This window comes from Hemiscyllium ocellatum, assembly GCF_020745735.1.
Source record: "Hemiscyllium ocellatum isolate sHemOce1 chromosome 27 unlocalized genomic scaffold, sHemOce1.pat.X.cur. SUPER_27_unloc_18, whole genome shotgun sequence".
Classification (NCBI taxonomy): domain Eukaryota; kingdom Metazoa; phylum Chordata; class Chondrichthyes; order Orectolobiformes; family Hemiscylliidae; genus Hemiscyllium; species Hemiscyllium ocellatum.
In genome coordinates this window covers 619,365-635,795 of record NW_026867485.1, presented here as the reverse complement: position 1 = coordinate 635,795, position 16,431 = coordinate 619,365, and positions in this window count along the sequence as shown.

The following is a 16,431-nucleotide window of genomic DNA, read 5'->3' as shown; positions in this document are numbered from 1 at the left end:
TTCAATGCAAGTTTCAGAAACATGACTGCAGCTTTTAAAAAATAAATTAATATGCTTTTAGACTTTAACGATGTTTTTGAATATATCATTTTAGCTGTTCTTAATTTTAAAGATCAGCCATTTCTTGCGCACCCCTGTCTTCCAGGTAGAGTCATCACTATCAATTCTCTTTTTCCTGAGAAAGAGATACAGCAATCAAAGAGGGCACGAGAAAGCATGGAAGAATGGTAGATGGAGGAGAGAATGGACAGAGAGCGGAGTATATATATATAGAGAGAGAATTACATGGGACAGAGGGTGAGGTGCAGAAAATGAGGGGAAGAGAGAGAAGAAGGCTGAGCACAGAGAGTTGGTGGGTGCAGAGTGTGAGGAGAGAGAGTAGACGGGGACCAAATGGTTGGGGGACTGACAGCACAAATTCCACCTTCCTCAGGACTGGTGTCAGTGTCTCATAAATTGGAACCCACTCCACCCATAGCAGACCTATGGCAATCGTTTCTCAATAGATGCTTGGCTAATGCAGTAGAATCATATAATCCCGACATGCCATCTGGCCCATAAAATTCAGACTGACCTTCCAAACAGTATCCCTTCCAGACCCACCCGTTTTTCCTGCAGTTCCCCATGGTTAACCGATCCTCAGTTGCACATATGTGGACACTTTAGCACGGCCGATCCACCCTGAACTGCAGATATTTAGACTGAGATGAAACTGGAGCACCCAGAGTTAACTCATGCAGACAGAAGAGTGCGAACGTGTTAAAGTCCACACAGACAGCTGTTCAAGAGTGGGACCGAATCCAGGTCCCTGACGTTGTGAGGCAGTCGTACGAACCACTGAGCCACCGTGCCGCCCAGAGCTTTGATGTTCTGCTTTGTCCTCATAGTTTCTAACTTCTCATGTGCCCTCAGCAGAGGCTCTCTCCTCCTGACATTGTTGGACCACACCCACTGCAACCTCCCTTTCCACTTCTCCAGCCCTGAGCACATCGGTTCCTGAAACCTGGCACCAAACAGACACCAATGCCATCTGTGCTCCTGCTGATAACTGCAGAGAACGGAGACCATCCCTGTCACTGTTCTGTCCCTTACCACCACCTCCCCCTCCCCAATGTTGTTTTTACTCCCACTGCCCAACCGGTTAGCTCCTCCCACCTGCAGATGGTCGTATCAGATCCCTTTTACCTGCCAGTCCTGCACTTACACCCTCCTGACCCTATCCACTGATGCAAACAAAAGGCTCTCTCCAGAGGGGAATGACCGTTTCCCAGAATAAAGTGCCTGGTTAACTTTCCCACTTTATCCTCAACATGTCTGCAGCCTGCCTTCCAGCTCCATCTCTCTGAACGAATGTCCTCTAGGGTGTGTTTGCCCTGGATCACAGCATCCAGAGCCTCCCACCTTCTGCAAATTGTAAGACAAGCCCCACCCTGCCCTATCCAATGTGTGTTGTATAACTGATAGCCAAGTTCGGAACCCGTGAGGATGGCCTCAACAGGGACCTTGGTTTCATGTCACACTACAAGTGACCCCACTCACACAGGCTTGTATCCCATTACTCACACACGTTACCAAGCATGGTCGTATGCAAACACATGCTCTTATGCACATACACACACACACACACTAACATGCACACATCAGTTTATGGGGTGAAATTGCAATTGCAGAATTTTATTTGCAGATACATTATATTTTGCTCAAAAAGCACACAATCTTCAGGCAGTCAATCCATGTGACATGTTATAAATCCCTACTTGTTGTGGTTCTGTTTGCCGAACTGGGAATTTGTGTTGCAGACGTTTCGTCCCCTGTCTAGGTGACATCCTCAGTGCTTGGGAGCCTCCTGTGAAGCGCTTCTGTGATGTTTCCTCCGGCATTTATAGTGATTTGTATCTGCCGCTTCCGGTTGTCACTATAAATGCCGGAGGAAACATCACAGAAGCGCTTCACAGGAGGCTCCCACTGAGGATGTCACCTAGACAGGGGACGAAACGTCTGCAACACTAATTCCCAGCTCGGTGAACAGAACCACAACAACGAGCACCCGAGCTACAAATCTTCTCACAAACTTTGAAATCCCTACTTTGGAAACAGAACCAGTCTGACTCAGGATTGGGCTGCAGACGGACTCTCACATGAGTGAATGAGATGGTTTTCTTTCCCCAGAAAATGATTTCATCGTGAGATTGTGAACTCCAGATTTCTGACTGAATTACAATTCCGCCATCTGCTGTGGCGGGATTCAAACCCAGGAGTCCCCAGAACTGGGTTGATAGTCCAGTCGATAATGGCACTCAGCACTTGTTCCTTCAATCACCCTTTGCTGGCACATGAACTCACTGGTGCCTCCGTAGGTGGGAGGAGGGGTGACGCCCTTCCCGCACTGAGAGTAGGTGAGCATGCTGTGCCTGGTGTGGACCCGCTAGTGCGTCTGCAGGCTGGAGGAATTGATGAATCCCTTCCTGTGCTTGGAGCAGGTGATTGGCCATTCCCCTGTTGTGGACTCGCTGGTGAACTTCTAAAATCTCAAACCATATAATCAAGAAAAAACCCACTCTATTCACTACTGCAGACATACAGCAAGGTTACACGTTAAAAAGTGTGCACTAATCTGTTCCTGTGCTGTGAGCTCTCCAACACATGTTCCTCCAAGATCAGCTGTCAATTTTGCTGTTTGTTAATTTTTCCAAGATGTTCAGAGGTACATGATTTCAAACAGCAGAGGCAGTAACTATGCTGATTCACTGCTGTGTCCGTTAGGAGTATACGTTTCTTTTTCTCTCTCTCTCTCCCTTACAGACCTGTGCTCACTGCCTTTGGCTGTCGTTCTCCATTTTGAAATTGCTGTTGTCTTGATTTTTTTTTACCAAAACAATGCATCAGCATATAAAACATTAATTGCTGCTCCTGGAATTCAAGGAAATCCCTCCAACACTGAAAATATCTCAAAAAAGGAGCAGCTCTTACAGCCACAAATTTTCCGGTCCTCTGTCTTGGATTAGTTCTTGGTGAACCTTCCCATCTCCCAGGTTACAGTTATTCAAATAATTTGCTTTTCTAGTTTTGCTAGAAAAGTGGATAACCTCACGTTTATCCACACTAACTGCCTCTGACATACATTTACCCACTCACTCAGACTGTCCAAATAACATTGCATTCTCCTCACAGCTCACCCTTCCACCCAGCTTTGTGTCATCTGCAATTTGTAACATATTCCAATTAGTTCCCTCATCTAAATCATTGACACGTACTGTGAATACCTGGGTCCTAGTCCCAATCCCTGCAGTTATAAAACATCGATCTGACTGATCTCCCTGACTGACCATACAAAATAGCAGATGTTAGCTTGACGTTCACAACTGACGAAGACCTGATAAGCAATTATGAACCACTGAATTACTAAATCACAGAAGCAGGCCATTCAGCCCATTGTGTCCATGCAGCTCTCTAAATGAGCTTTCTGACGTTGTGCCATTTTCCTGACATTTCCTTGGAAACTGGTACATTGCTTGTCATCAAATAATTTTCCAATGCTCTTGACTGAACCTGCATGAAACACTGCTCCATGCGATGTCTTCCAGATCTATTTACTCACTGTGTGAACTTTCGTTCTCACTTCACATTTTCTTCCTTGTAGTGGATTTGAAATCTGCATTCTTATTCTCAATGCTTTTACCATGGTGAACAGTTTTTCACTGTCTTTTCGGGGTATGATTTTTCTCATAATTTCCAAAACTTCTTTTAAATCCAACTTCAGAGAGCAGTCCATGAGGCCAAGCCTCATCAACAACACAGAAACAACCGAGCATCTAAAGAGTCGGCCAATCAGTCATCGCTGTGAGCCCCACAGCACCCACTGTTACCTGGGCGGCCATGCATTCAAAACCTGGTCTCTCAACATCACGAGTACTGGCCCACAGTTTGGAAAACTGTGATTCTCGCTATGACTATAAAAATTGAACTTTTTTTAAAGTGGTTTTTGCTGAGAAGTTTAATTCTTTCTGTCCAGTCGGAAGTCAATAATGTGTTTGAGTTTGAATGACTCAGTGAATCCCTTCCCACATGTGGAGCAAATGGATCACCGCTCCCAGTGTACCTGTGGGGATTACATTCCAGATCAAACTGGGAATTGGATCTCTTCCTACAGCCTGAACATACCTTTGGTAATACTCCAGGGGGACTGTGTTTGTGTGGCACAGGTCAGATCATTGACTGGCTTCGTTCTGCTCCTCAGATGCTGCTGGCCTGCTGTGCTTTTCCAGCACCACCCTAATGTAGACTCTGGTTTCCAGCATCTGCAGTCCTTGTTTTTACCCAGTACTTAAGGAGTCCATTCACACTTTCATGTCTATAATAGTTCCTGAAACACCCACCCCTTCTCCACCCCTATCCCCATCATCTTGCAACTGTCCTGCATCCTCGGTAGTGTAGTGGTTAGTATCCCCATCTGTGACTCAGGAGACTGGGGATGCAATTTCCCGATGGGGAGGATTTGATATTTTTATGGATGTCTTGTTGCACAGAGGTAGTGACCCTAACCCTGAATCGGGTTCAGGTCCTGCCTGCTCCAGAGTTCAAAAGTTCACAAATATAGGAGCAGAATTAGGCCATTCAACTCATCAAGTCTGCTATGTCTTTCGATCAAGACTGCTCATCACCCCCATTTTCCTGCCTTCTCCCTTGAAAGGTTTCAGAAAAGATTTACACAGATGTTTCCAGAGATGAAGCATTTGGGAGAGGCTTAATAGGCAGGGGTTGTTTTCCCTGGAGGTTCGGAGGGTGAGGGGTGACCTTATGGAGATTTATGAAACAATGAGGGGCATGGATAGGATAAACATACAAGGTCTTTTCAATGGGATGGGGGAGTCCAGAACTAATCAGCATAGATTTAGGGTGAGAGGGAAAAGATGTAAAAGGGACATAAGGGGCAACTCTTTCATGCAGAGGGTGTGCTTGTATGGAATGAGCTGCCAGAGGAAGTAGAGGCTGGTACAATTACAGCATTTAACGGGCATCTGGGTAGATGAATAGGAAGGGTTTAGAGGGATATGAGTCAAGTGCTGGCAAATGGGACTAGATTAGGTTAGGATATCTTTTGGCATGGTCAAGTTGGACTGAAGGGTCTGTTTCCGTGCTGTACATCTCTATGACTCTATAACAAATGTTCAACAAACTGGTCTGCAATTTCCCACATATGGCCTCCCTCCCATTTTGAATACAAGTGTTACATTAGCATTTTTCCAATCCAATCGAACCATCAGATCATACGACACAGGAGCAGAAATTAGGCCATTCAGCCCATCGAGTCTGCTCCACCATTCAATCATGGCTGAGATGTTTCTCAACTCCATTCTCCAGCTTTCTTCCCGTAACCTTTGATCCCCTTGACAATCAAGATATATATATATATATATATATCAGTCTTAAATAAACACAATGAATCTTTCCCATGTTCAGAGATCTTTGGAATTTTGTAAGTAATGAATTCACTATCTCCACTGCCACTTCCTTCAGGAACCAGGATATAGGCCATCAGCACCAGTCGACTTGTCTGTCCTCAATCCAAATAGCTTGCTGTGTACCTTTACCCTCTCAATGTTGATTGTTTAAGTTCTACTCTTTCTATAGCCCCAGACTTGCCAATTCTAATAGGAATAGTTCTGTTGTCTGCCAACATAAAAACTGAGATCATCTCTGCCACTTCATTGTTCCCCCATGAACTCACAGTTCTCATCTTCCAAGGTACCACACTTAGCTCAGCGACTCTGTTCCCATTAACATACCAACAGAAGCTTTTGCTGTCCTTTTTGATATTTAGTGCGAGGTTTCTTTTGTAAGTTAACTTACCTATTTTTATTTATCGTTTTTACTATCCCTTTGTTTATGTTTGAAACTTTCCTAATGTTTGACCCTTCCAGAGGTCTAGAATAACATTTCACAACTGGCTGAAAAGTTTTTAAAAAGCTACTTTGAAACTTTTTAAATAACACCTTTCTGGCGGCTGGGGGCCGGCAAAACGATCGCCCCGCCCCCATTGTCTCCGATTGTTTGGTGGTCTCCCCAACCACGCCCCCTCAGCGCGCCATGACGTCACGGCGGGACCCGCCCCTTGTTTACTGGCGCATGTGCAGTGTAGGTCCCGCGGCCGGACAAAGACAATGTTACTGAGTGTGGGAGAGGAATGGCGCCGGCGGCTGAAGGAACAAGAACAGAAACCGCTGGAAAAGCTGAGCAGGTCCGGCAGCTCGTGTTGAGAGAAATGTGAGGACGTGTTTCGGGTCCGGTGATCCTTCTTCAGAACAGGACCAGGTTTCAGAAACATCCCGGGGAGGTCGCCAGGTCCGAGCGCCAAGACCTGGCTCCTGCCCCCAGGGAGAGGAGACAGTGAGACAGGGTAGGATTGGGAACCGCGGGAGGAGGGAGACTGGGGAGTTTATAAACTCCTAGGGGGAGGCCGCAGGCCGCAAATAAAAGCCCCACAGGCCCAGTGTTTACTTCACCGGCGAGTTGCCTGGCAACCGGGCGCCATCTTTGTGAGGGCAAGGCGCATGTTGTCTTGGGGCGGGGAGCGCGGGCGGCCATCTTGGTGAGGGCACCATCAACTGTCATTTCTGGGAGAGAATTCCAACCTCGTGGTAACCCCGGCCTTGGCCGAGCTTCATTCCCCACACAGTGTAGTGATGTGCAGGTTAGGGGGGCTCAGCCATGCTAAATTACTGATAATGCCCAAGGATGGTCTGGTTAGTGTATGTTGACCATGCTAATTTACCCGCAGTGTCCAGAGATGTGCAGGTTAGAGTGGACTGGCCGAGGTAAGTGTATCCATAGTGTTCGGGGTTCTGCAGGTTAGGGTGAAGGTCTGGACCCCCGAGATCGGTCAAAAGAATCACGAGGAGTACGATCTGTTTAAAGCAAGGTTATCAGCTTAATGAAATAAGGCAGCCTAGCACAGATTTGTCCAGCAACTCAGGTTAAAAGCTTCTATGTTACGTGGCAAAATTACACAATTACATTTGAAAATTACACATTATTTATTTTTGAGACAGCACAGCCTTAATGACAAGAAAAGACCAATAAAATGTAATAAGGTGACATGATTGACAGCAGGTTAGTCCAATGATATTTCCTGGGAAACAGATTGTTTTACGTGCAAAATCATCCCATGCTTGCTAGTTCAAGATTAGTTCGAATACCAAATTACTTATGATTCATATTATGCAAACTCCATTGTTCTCTTTTATTTCTAAATCCAACCAACTCAGCAAAGCAGCAATTCAAGTTCAATGTCAAATCATAACCTGAAGCCATTTTGTTATATTATTTTAAAATATTATTTAAAATTGAAATGCCATTTTGTGGTTAATAAAAACCTACATACACCTGTTGCTCCTAAATTCAAATTTTAAATCCTGATCTCAATAAAGCAGCAGTTGTCTCATTACCCAAAAGGGTGAGACCACAAACGATATAAATACGGTTTTGATGGCTAATAACTCCTGAAAATCCTTCTACAAAAAAAAGTCACTGAGAGCTGCATATCCCAAAGTGTGATATTCCTGTTTTGTAGAGCTTTTGGATTCTTCCATTCTGTGCAAAACTCAGGGGAGACTATGTTCCTACAGTTACAGCACGAGGAGTACTTACTTTATTCAAAATAATAACCAGGTTTCATGTAGGTAAGGGAGGGACCTTGCAAATAAGAGGCATGCCTACCTTTGTGACTTCCTTGAGGCTGTTCAATAAATGAGTCTTTTGGTAAGAGATGCGGTTATTGTCCCAGAAAAGTACCACCCATCCCATAATTGGGAAGACATTGGTGCCATTTGGGGTCAAAAAGTCTTTTGCTGAGGTCAGTACATTCGTCCCTGCCAAATATTCTATTGTGACTTTGAAGAAACAAATTGTATCCGAAAGATAACATTTCCCTATCTTCTCTTTTGCGGTGTGACTTATTTGGATGGGGCAAGGCTTACCAGGGTAGCCCACAGCACAACTGGTATCAAACTGGCACACAACACCTTTACAGGGTAAAGACCGTTTAGACTTGCTTTGTAAATGAACTGTTCAGTCTCTGACCACTGCAATAGTCATTCTTGGTAATGTTCAGTCCCTCAGCAAACGAGGACATCTTCCTGGTATAGTTGGTGCACAGTCTCTGGTTGCTCAGGATTCACAGGTAAACTGTTCCTCCTTGTGCACCAATGCTGGCAATGGCAAATCCATACAGCAGGGCAAGTTCGATCTTTATTATCATCCACTCCCCCCCCCCCCCCACCCCCCCCCCCCCCCCCCCCCACACCCCCCAACACCCCCACAACCCACCCCCCCCACCCCCCACCTTACAAGGGGCTCGTCTGATGAGCTTGCAATGATGGAGATGAATCCAGGGGGAGATGAGAATTTAAAATTTGAATTTAGGCTCTTGTTAGGAGCAACAGGTGTATGTAGGTTTTTATTAACCACAAAATGGCTTTTCACTTTAAAATGGCTTCAGGTTATGATTTGACACTGTGAACTTGAATTGCTGCTTTGCTGAGTTGGTTAGCTTTGGGGAAAAGAAAACAATGGAGTTGAATAATATGAATCATATGAATTTGGTATTCGAACTAACCTTGAACTAGCAAGCACGGGATGATTTTGAGAGTAAAACAGTCTGTTTCCTAGGAAATATTGGACTAAGCTGCTGTCAATCATGTCATCTTATTACATTTGATTGGTATTTTAAGGCTGTGCTGTCTCTTAGAAAACATGTAAATGATGTGTAATTTTCGAAAGTAATTCTGTAATTTCACCACGGAGCACAGAAGCTTTAACTTCTGTGTTGCTGGACAGAATTGCGTCAGACTGCCTTGCTTTATGAAACTGATAACTTTGCTTTGTACAGTCTGCATTCCATTCATTCTTTGACCAATCTCAAAACGGAGGGGTCCCGCCTGGGATCCAGATCTTCAAGGGTGGATTAGCCATGCTAAATTCCCTCATCGTGTCCAAAGATGTGTAAGTTCGGTGTATTACTCTGGGATAAATGTAGGGCAATAAGGGAAGGAGTATGGGTGAATTACCATTCAGAACATTGGTTTGGACTTGTTGGCTCGAGTGGCCTGCTTCCACACTGTGAGGATTCTTTTGAAGGGAAGGGATTTTTGCAAACTGCTCTCCTTCCATCTGCTGCAGAGTTCCGCTGTTGGCCTGTCCCCGCTCCCTGCCCCATTTTTGACATCACAACGCTGAAGTGGCTGTATCAGTTTCAATGTGAAACACCCTCCTCTGGGCAACTCCTCATCCTGGGAGGGAGAGAGGGAGGGGGGAATCTGTTCACTTGTAGCAACTGGAGTGAATCCAAGGCGGGAATCTACTCTGCCAACTCAGGTATGTCTTAATTACCCGGGTGAGGAGGGACGGATAATAGCAAATGGGGAAGGGGCGATACCTTATTTTTATTTTTAAAATGCATCTGATTCTCACAAATAAATGCATCAGGTTCAAGTAGAGCACATGCAATGATCCACATTGCAGTTTCAAGCTGGCTGCAACAGTTTTACATCCTCTGTTCTTCCTCTGTGTTGGCTGCAGCACATTTGGCTTCCTTCCCTCATCTTTTCTTCCTGCACCACCCCCCCCACCCCCCAAAGTGTTGATGCTTCCAAGCTGACCCTCAAAAGTTCAGGTTATACCTCCATTCTTTCCCAGATTTCAAAACCCACAAAATACAACTTTCCCAATCCTCTGTGTATCGGAGTTGGGAGGTGATGTTGTGGCTGTACAGGACATTGGTTAGGCCACTTTTGGAATATTGTGTGCAATTCTGGTCTCTCTCCTATCAAAGGGACGTTGTGAAACTTGAAAGGGTTCAGAAAAGATTTACAAGGATGCTGCCAGTGTTGGAGGGTTTGAGCTGAATTGTTTTGGGCTGTTTTCCCGAGTGTGGCAGAGGCGTTTGTATACATTTATAAAATCATGAAAGGCATGGATTGGATAAATAGACAAGGTATTATCCCCTGGGTCTGGGGGTGTCCAGAACTAAAGTGTAATAGTTTTAGGATGACGTGGATGAGCAAAGATTTAAGAGAAACCTAAGGGCAACTTTTTAACTCAGAGAGTAGTGAGCGTAAAGAAAGAGCTGCCAGAGGAAATGGTAGAGTCTGGTACAATTACAATATGTGAATGGCATCTGGATGGTTTCTGAATAGGAAGGGTTCAGAGGGGTATGGGCCATGTGCTGGCATATGGGACTAGATTAATTTAGAATATCTAGTCAACATCAATGAATTAAGACCATAAGACATAGGAGTGGAAGTAAGGCCATTCAGCCCATTGAGTCCATTCTGCCATTTACTCATGGCTGATGGGCATTTCAGCTCCATTTACCCACACTCTCCCCGTAGCCCTTAATTCCTTAATCAAGAATTTATCAATCTCTGCCTTGAAGATATTTAATGTCCTGGCCTCCACTGGGCTCGCTGGCAATAAATTCCACAGGCCCACACTCTCTGGCTGAAGAAATGTCTCCTAATTTCTGTTCTAAATTGACCCCCTCTAATTATCAGCCTGTGTCCCTGGATCCTAGTCTCCTCCGCCTAATGGAAACAACTTCCCACTATCCACCCTTTCTAAGCCAAGCATAATCTTGTAAGTTTCTATTAGATCTCTCCTCAACATTCTGAACGCTAATGAGTACAATCCCAGGACCATCAGCCATTCATCGTATGTTAATCGTACCATTCCAGGGATCGATCGTGAGAATCTCTGCTGGACACACTCTAGTGCCAGTATATTCTGCTGTTACTGCCGCTGAGTCACCCCTTGAACCCTATTTAGTGGGTGAAGTGGGAAGGGCAAGAGGATCCTTTTTGCCGGACTTGCTGCTCTCACACCCACTTTACTACCAGTGCTGTCTGACAGAATTGAATTGCAGGAGCAGATGGAGGACATTTTTATCCTGGGTGAAACGTAATGTTTGTCCAACCCCTGCAGGTGGATCTGAAATAGATACATTTGTCTCTGTCCCATTGAGTCTCCAGCACAGGGCCCGGCTGGTCAGCTCAGTGTTTTCGCTCTGCCTGAGCCTCCACCCACCCTTCTTCATCGTCCCTTCCCATCCCTCATCAGCAAACTGATATCCCCCACTTATCGCACGTTTGCTTTATGCAACTTTGCTTTTACAGAAGACCCACATTAGTACCTGTTTACGCTAATCAAAAGAAATCCAAAGAGGATTTTTGCTTTCATGAGAGGCAACGTCCTTGTGAACCTTCTCTGCATCCTCTCCCAGAGCATCCACGGCAGTAAATTGAGGGATGTGCAGGCTAGTCTCATCTTCAAGTTGGATAAAAGGCTGGTACAACACCGAGGGCTGAAGGGTCTGAACTGTGCTGTATTGTTCCATGTGCTCGTTCCAGAACGATGCAGCAGCAGTATTGGAAGAACAAAATTGCTTCAAACCCCTTGACACTTCCAGAGATGGGCACTGTCGATGGAAACTCGGTTAAATTCTGCCAGCAATCAGGTGATAGCCGGGGTTGGGGGAGGGTGGCAGCGGTGAGGCTGAACTTGCTTACTTGAGGGTTTTTAGCTTTGGTTGCTATATGCAATGAAGTGTGAATCATTGTTTCAGCAGTTGGTTCTGTGTGTTGTTTCTGAGTCAGTGGCCAAATTAAGGCGATTCACCCACAACCAGAGCAGGACGCTGGGATTAATATTGACTCCACTGCATTCAGCATGACATCACGTCAATACTGTTAGAAAGCGAAAGCTGACACCAACTCCCACCCCACCAGCGATCCAAAGAGAAGTGCATCGCCCTATAATCTGTAAAATTAATGTGAAAAGTGGTGTAACCTGCTCTAAAGTTTAAAAATAAATCCCTGGCACTTTTTAAAATCAACAAAAATCCATTTATTTATCCAACAGTAACGGTGAACAGATGAACTAAACTATTAACAAACCGAATAAATCCCTTCTAACTACTGACTGTTCCGGAATAAAACAAGTTTCTTGTGATATGCTGATCCAATAAATATGATTCCCTCTCGTAACAAAAAATAGAATTTAGTCTCTCAGATTACAGCCAGGTTCCGTGTCGTTTGGAATACTCTGTGCCGCCTTCTGTTGAATCTTCTCTCAGGAATGTCCTTCTCAGTTTTTTTAAAATGATGCATTCTCTAATACAGAGATGACTGACAGCCAATTTCCCCCCCTCAATAGAACTGAGGACTCTTAGCTCTCGTGAGGGGGAGTTAGAGATCTGGGTGTTCAGTCGATTGTACCCTGAAGGTGGCAACACAGGTCAATGGAGTGGTCACGAAGGCATATGGAATGCTTTCCTTCCCTGAGATTGAGTACAAGGGTTGGCAGGTTATGTCACAGTTGTATAGGACTTTGGTTCGGCCACATTTGGAATACTTCACACAGTTCTGGTTGCCACATTACCAAAAGGATGTGGATGCTTTGGAGAGGGTGCAGAGGAGTTTCACCAGGATGTTGCCTGGTAAACAGGGCGCTAGCTATGAGGAGAGGTTGAGTAGATTAGGATTATTTCATTAGAAAGATGGGGATTGAGGGGGGGAACCTGAATGAGATCTACAAACCATGGGGTGGCATGGTGGCTCAGTGGTTAGCACCTCTGCCTCAGCACCAGGCCTCTGGATTTAATCCCGCCTTGGGCATGTGTGTGGAGTTTGCACATTCTCCCCGTCTCTGATTGTTTGTCCTCCAGGTGCTTTAGTTTCTTCCCACAATCCAAAGATGTGTGGGTCAAGTGAATTGGTGATGCTAAGTTGCCAGGTCAGGGGTAAGTAAAGGGTAGGAGAATGTCTCTGGGTGGGTTACTCTTCAGGTGGTTGGTGTGAACTTGAAGGGTTGAAGGGCCTGTTTCCATACAATAGTGTATCTAATCGAAGTAGAGAACAAGAAGCTTTTATTCCCAGAGTGGGAGACACAATTACTAGGTGGGGGTCACAAGTTCAAGGTGAATGGGGAAAAGTTTAAGGAGGATATGCGTGTCAAGTTCCTGATGCAGAGGGTGGTGGGTGCCTGGAACGCGTAGCCACAGGAGGTCTTAGAGGCGGACATGATAGTGTCATTTAAGATGTATCTAGACAGATACATGAAAGGGCAGGGAGCAGAGAGATACAAATCCTTAGAAGACAGGCAACAGGTTTAGATAGAGGATCTGGGTTGGCACAGGCTTGGAGGGCCAAAGAACCTGTTCCCGTGCCGTAGCTTTCTTTGTTCCTTGTTTAGCTCAGGCTTCTGTCCAACTGCCCCCTTTTGTACCCTTGATGACATATCTTTCTTTTTTATGATAGGATTGTTTCTCTGTTTTCAAAACCATCAGATTGAAATTTAACAGGTTTTTGGAAGCCAAAGGGCCTGGTTTAAATTGATTGGCTAAATTGAAGAACTGTTGTCTTAGCCTGCTAACTGTCTGGCCTTTCAATACAAATGTTTCAGTTCAGGTGCTCTCTGTTGTGACAATGCTGCTCCTTTAAGATGATGTTGTTCTTGGTTTTTTTTTGAAGAGAGGTTGTAAAAGGCAGAGGTTCTGATTCATCTGGGGTTAGGGACTTTGCTAATGGCTAACAGATACTGGCTAAGGCAACAATCGGGAAAAAGGGTTTGAGACTTTTTTTTTCTAAAACGCTTGTACGATGAAAGGACGGTTCTCCTTTTTGTTAACCCTGATTTGGTTTGAGTTTGAGCAAGCAGTCTGTCTGAAGCTACTGGGGGGAGAAAGGTTCCCTGATTCCAACAAATGTTTCTGGCTGACTCTCTCTCACTAAAATCTCTCCTCTAAGAATCTGTGTTTGAACTGACCATTCTTTTTTGCCGTGGGGGTGTGTTTATGAGAATGTTTCAGGAAATCTGAACAGCTGCTTTCTTAAGTTGTGGGGAGGTCGTGACGGTCGGGTTTATAAATGGCTGCTATTCTAAATTCTGATTCCTTTTGCTTTTGTTTCATTCGGCGGTGTGTAAGTAAATTGTTTTCCTCGAAGCCAAGTGATTTGACCAGCTACATCACTCCTGAGGTACCTCTGCCTGAAACAACTAAAAAAAGTTAGGGCCTGGGCTACCTTCCTAGAATGTTTTGAGGGGATCTGGCCTGGTCCATAACACTGTACACCTGCAAATTGTGTCTCCAGAAAGGATGTAGTGAAACTTGAAATGATTGGATGATTCTGAGGTAGGAGGGTTTGAGTTAGAGGGAGAGAGTGAATAAATTGCAGGTATTTTCCCTGGAACATCAGAGGCTGAGGAGTGACCTGGTAGATATTTATAAAATTGAGGGGCACAGATAGGGTAAATAGTCAAAATCTTTTCCCTGGGGTGGGGAATCCAAAACGAGAGGTTTATGATGAGGGGGAAAAGATTTAACAGGGACCTGAGGGGAGACCTTTTCACGGAGAGTGTGGTGTGTGTATGGAATGAGCTGCCAGAGGAAGTGGTGGAGGCTGGTACAATTTCAACATCTAAAAGGCACCTGGATTGGAACATGAATAGGAAGAGTTTAGAGGGATATGGACAAGTGCTGGCAAATGGGATGAGATTAATTTAGGATATACAGCCAGCATGGACAAGTTGGACTGAAGGGTCTGTTTCCCTGCTGTGCATCTCTTTTGAGTCGAAGTCTCTAAAAGATACCACATTACTTCAACCGAACTCTGAAACCCAACGTTGCTGACAGTTTCTTTGTGTGTGAACCCGAGGGGCCTAGTCGTAGGGATGTACAGCACTGAAACAGATCCTTCGGTACAACTCGTCCATGCTGACCAGACATCCAAAATTTAATCTACTCCCATTTGTCAGCATTTAGCTCATGTACCCATCCAGATGCCTTTTAAATGTTGTAATTGTACCAACCTCCACCACTTCCTCTGGCAGCTCATTCTGTACATGCACCACCCTGTGTGAGAAAACTTGTCCCTTTGAGGTCCCTTCTAAATTTTCCCCCTCTCACCCAAACCTCTGTTCTCTAGTTCTGGATTCCCCCCACCCAGGGGAAAAGACCTTGTGGTTTGGCCAAATTTATCACTCCTGGGATACCTCTGCCTAAAAGATCCTCATGGATTTTATAAATCTGAGGTCACCCCTCAGCCTCCGATGTTGCAGTGAAAATAGCCCCTGCCTATTCAATCCCTTCCTGTGGCTCAAACCTTCCAACCCTACCAACATACTTGTCAATCTTTTCAGAGCCCTTTCAAGTTTCACAGCTTGTTACAAACATGTTGGTTTTGGTCATCTGATGTGGGAGAGTTTTCTGCAGGATTCTTTTCTGTCTGAAAAAGAGTCCTCCCCTGTGCTGTGACAGAGCCACAGTGACTCTCAAAATCCTGACTGACATTAAAGATTCATTTGTAGAAGCTTCTGAATCACATTTGTAAATGCAGAAAGTGTCTTTAATAATGAGTCATGAATAAAGGCTGCATTCATCTTTTATTGTGAAATTCTACTCCTACATCTCAAAACAGAGCATACAAACCGTCTGTGTGGAGTTTGCACATTCTCCCCATGGCTGTGTGGGTTTCCTCCCACAGGCCAAAAGTGTGTCAGGTGAATTGGCCGTGCTAAATTGTCTGTAGTGTTAGGTGCAGAGGGAATGAGTCTGGGTGGGTTGCTCTTCGGAGGGTCGGTGTGGACTTGTTGGGCTGAAGGGCCTGTTTCCACAATGTAAGTAATCTAGTCTAATCTAATCTAAACCTGGTCAGAAGCAGCCTCCCAGAATAAGACGTCACCGGCTATTTCCCCACCAGGACTGACTTTGCCCAGAAAACACACATTTTAAATGAATAGGGCACCATTCATTTTAAGATCAGGTGAACATAAGAGGGACTGCATTGGCTTAGAAAGGAGAGATCCTTGACACACACAAAGACCTGAAATCATTGCTGCACTATTATTAGCGAATTGGAATTAAGGCTGGATTTTTTTTTCCGCTGCAGCAGAGGAAGTTGAGAGGTGAGTTTTGTAAAATCATGAGGGGCATAGATAGGGTTAATGGTAATTGTCTCTTCGCTAGAATGGGAGATTCAAGTCCAGGGGGCACAAACTTAGTGAGAGAAGAGAGATTGACAAAAAGACATGTGGGGAGTGTGGTTCACGTGTGGAATGAACCTCCAGAGGAAGTGGTGGACATGGGCACAATTACAACATTTAAAAGACATTTGGATAAGTGCATGAGTAGGAAAGGTTTGGAGGGACAGGGAGAGGCTGAATAAGCTGGGGTTGTTTACCCTGGGGTCTCAGAGGCTGAGGGGTTGCCTTATCGAGGTCTAAAAAGCCATGAGGGGCACGGATAGGGTAAATAGTCAAGGTCTTTTCCCTGCGAGTCCAGGACTAGCGGGAATAGGTTTAAAGTGAAAGGAGAAACATTTTAAAAGGGACGCGAGGGGCAACTTTTTCATACAGAGGGTGGTGCATGGATGCAGTGAG